Source organism: Dermochelys coriacea, chromosome 8 (assembly GCF_009764565.3).
Source record: "Dermochelys coriacea isolate rDerCor1 chromosome 8, rDerCor1.pri.v4, whole genome shotgun sequence".
In the NCBI taxonomy this organism is placed as follows: domain Eukaryota; kingdom Metazoa; phylum Chordata; order Testudines; family Dermochelyidae; genus Dermochelys; species Dermochelys coriacea.
In genome coordinates, this window is record NC_050075.1 from 70,819,390 (window position 1) to 70,822,471 (window position 3,082).

Genomic DNA, 3,082 nt, shown 5'->3' on the forward strand with positions numbered 1-3,082 from the left:
CACTTCGCCAGCTTAGAGCCACATTTTATCCCATCTACAGTGTGGTGCCTGGCTTCGGGTGCCCAGAGACGTCAGTTATCTCTCTGTCTTTAGAACCACATTTCTCTGTGTGTTTTTACTGTAAGAACAGCCTCAGTGTGTGACTACTAATACACATTTCCCAGACCTGAAGAAGAGCTCTCTAAGTTTAAAAGCTTGTCACTCTTTCACCAAGAGGAATTGGTACAATAAAAGATATTACCTCACCCACCTTGTCTCTCTATTAATAAACAAGACTGTTTAAAAAACAAAACTGGGTTCAAAAGCATGTCCCAGCATCCTATTTATTGTCACTCCCCACTAGCTAGTCCAGAATAAACTCTCTCGGGGCAGGGAGAAAGAAAAGAAAAAAAAAAAGATGTGATGCTTTACAGCAATGTCTTTATGGATACATTCCTGTGAGTCATTGTGGACCTGAATGGCCTCTCACTTACACCTGTGCCAATCAGGAGTAACTTAATTGAAGCCAATAGAGCTATCATACACTGGAGAATCAAGCACTTCTGGAGAATCAGGCTCCATATGAATAAGAGGAACAAGCTCATTCAAGGCTTCTGTAGGTAACTGGTTGTACTGGAAGATAAAGATGTTTTTTTAAAAAAAGCTTTTATAAAGGTTGGAGAAATGAGAGGAATAGCTTAATCACAGAAAATGCCTTTGGTGGCATTGGTAATATGCACTGTTGTTTTAGATGCAACTTCTTTATTTCATTAAGCAATCTGTTACAATTTTTACTGGTTTATAACATCCCAGAGTACAGAAATGACAAATCATACAATCCTAAAGCAAACAATTACTTGAGGCTTAAAAAGTTCAGCTAAATAATTCATTCATTTAGATGTAAGGAATTATGCTCTCAGACATAGAATTTTCTGAAAAACCTCATTGTTTTCAATAGTGCCAAATAAACTCAGTGACACTAATTGCATAAGTAGAAATTACAGGTTTTATGTATTTTATAAAAAATCATAAATTAATCTACAGGGATGGGGAGGAGGTGTGGCCAAAATAAACTGCACTGTGGCTATTCTCTGTTCATCATGGCCCATAGAGGAGCATGGAAATCAGAATGTAAGTTAAAGAAGCCTTAATGCTGCTCTGAATTACTCTGGGGGCCCGTGCAGGCACACCTCCAAATATCAAGAGCACAGAGGTGGCTTTAAGCCTTCTGCTCCTTCCCATCCACCAGTGCTTCCTCAGTTTCTGTGCTCTGTACGGGGACAAGTGATCACAGAATCTGGGCCTGTGTCTTTTATTCACCAAAACAATGTTATCTGCCTTTACCTAGCAATAGCATTTGGAAATGTTTCTTGTTCCCTGTGTAACTGTTGAAATCAAGGATGAAGTCACCTGAGATGAAGTTGAGCCATTGTATTAAGAAAGAGAATGCTTCCATGTAAATATCATTATTCTAAGACAACTAGCTATTTGTAAGTGATCTCTTAAAATAATTATATTTACATGGAAGTGTTTTTCACTTCATATAATGGCTCACATTCATCTTCTGTGGACTTCAATAGAGTTACACTGAGAATGAGTTTGACCCAGCTTTATTTTATTTGCAGAAAAAATGGATAATTATATCCATAATGTTTTTATAATATAATAAGTATATTACTTCTGTAACTTTTATACTTTTTTGTATGTCATCACTGGCAATGTTCATTGTTTGGAATAATAGTTCTGCTAGAATGTAACAAATTTAATATAACAAGAAGAATAGTGAAAAGAAAAGGAGTACTTGATTTATTAGAGCATAAGCTTTCGTGAGCTACAGCTCACTTCATCGGATGCATTTGATGCATTTGCATTTTTTTTCCACCAAATGCATCCGATGAAGTGAGCTGTAGCTCACGAAAGCTTATGCTCTAATAAATTTGTTAGTCTCTAAGGTGCCACAAGTACTCCTTTTCTTTTTGCGAATACAGTCTAACACGGCTGCTACTCTAAAAGAAGAATAGTGGATATTCAGTGAAGGAGAAGGCTATTTTTCAGCAAGATATTACAGTATGTGGCTGTTCCTTAGACAGTACCACCTCATTTGCAGCTGGCTTCCCTTTCCAGCTGTTCATGGGTGGCCACCTTCACTTTAATCAGGGGCTAGCGTGGTAGATCAGCTCTTGTTCCAGATCTCAGGTGAGTGGGCAGCCACATTCAAAGAGGGTGCTGTGGGCCATTGCTGCAACTGCTATTGGTCATTTAATAATGTGGGGCTGAAACTCCACAGAGTGCACTGGACTAGTCTAAGCTCCCCAAGGCAGGAGGGACCAGGCCTGATGAAAGGAGCAAAGCTGTGTTTCAGGGAAGGTGATTCGGGGAATACAGAAAAGGATATGAGGCCACTTGACACAATGGGCAAACTGGTTAAGATAATTCAGATAAATGTCTGAACACGGAAATGCCCACCCAAGCAGACTCTAAATTCAGAACCTTTTGTGATTCACTCAGTATTTATCTTCTCTCCCAGCCAACTAACTAATGGAAAAAGCAATCTGAATATTTTTATACATAAAAGGAGTGAGTGCAGTTGCTCTTAGCTAGTGACATCATATTATTTGTAGTTCCTGAGTAACTGGACAGCCACCAAGTAACCACAGGGGTGAATCCATTGGCTATTCCTGCCTTTGATTCTCCAGTGTGTTGTTTCAGTAGTCCTTCTATGTTGCTGCAGAGCAGAGAACCAGAGCTCTGTTACACATGAGGTGTGAAGTTCACTTGTAAATCCCCTCTATGCATAGTGGAACTGGGGTGGTTCTACTGTGCCCAGGGCTTGCTATGCCTGAGGAGGCAGCAGTGGTGGCATTTGGCCCCTTGTGACAGGGTGCTATCACTAGCACTATGGTCACTGACAGTGCTGCAACCTGGAGGACGCTGCAAGCCCAGTTGAGGGCAATTATATGCTTTTTGGTGTGGGATTGTGAGCACCTGGGTGCCCATAATCACAGGGTTAATGAGGTAATTGGGGGAGACTATAAGGAGAGGAAACAGGGAAGCAATGTCAGGTTAGGAGGGAGCCCAAGAGGAGTTCAGAAGGAAGTTCAGA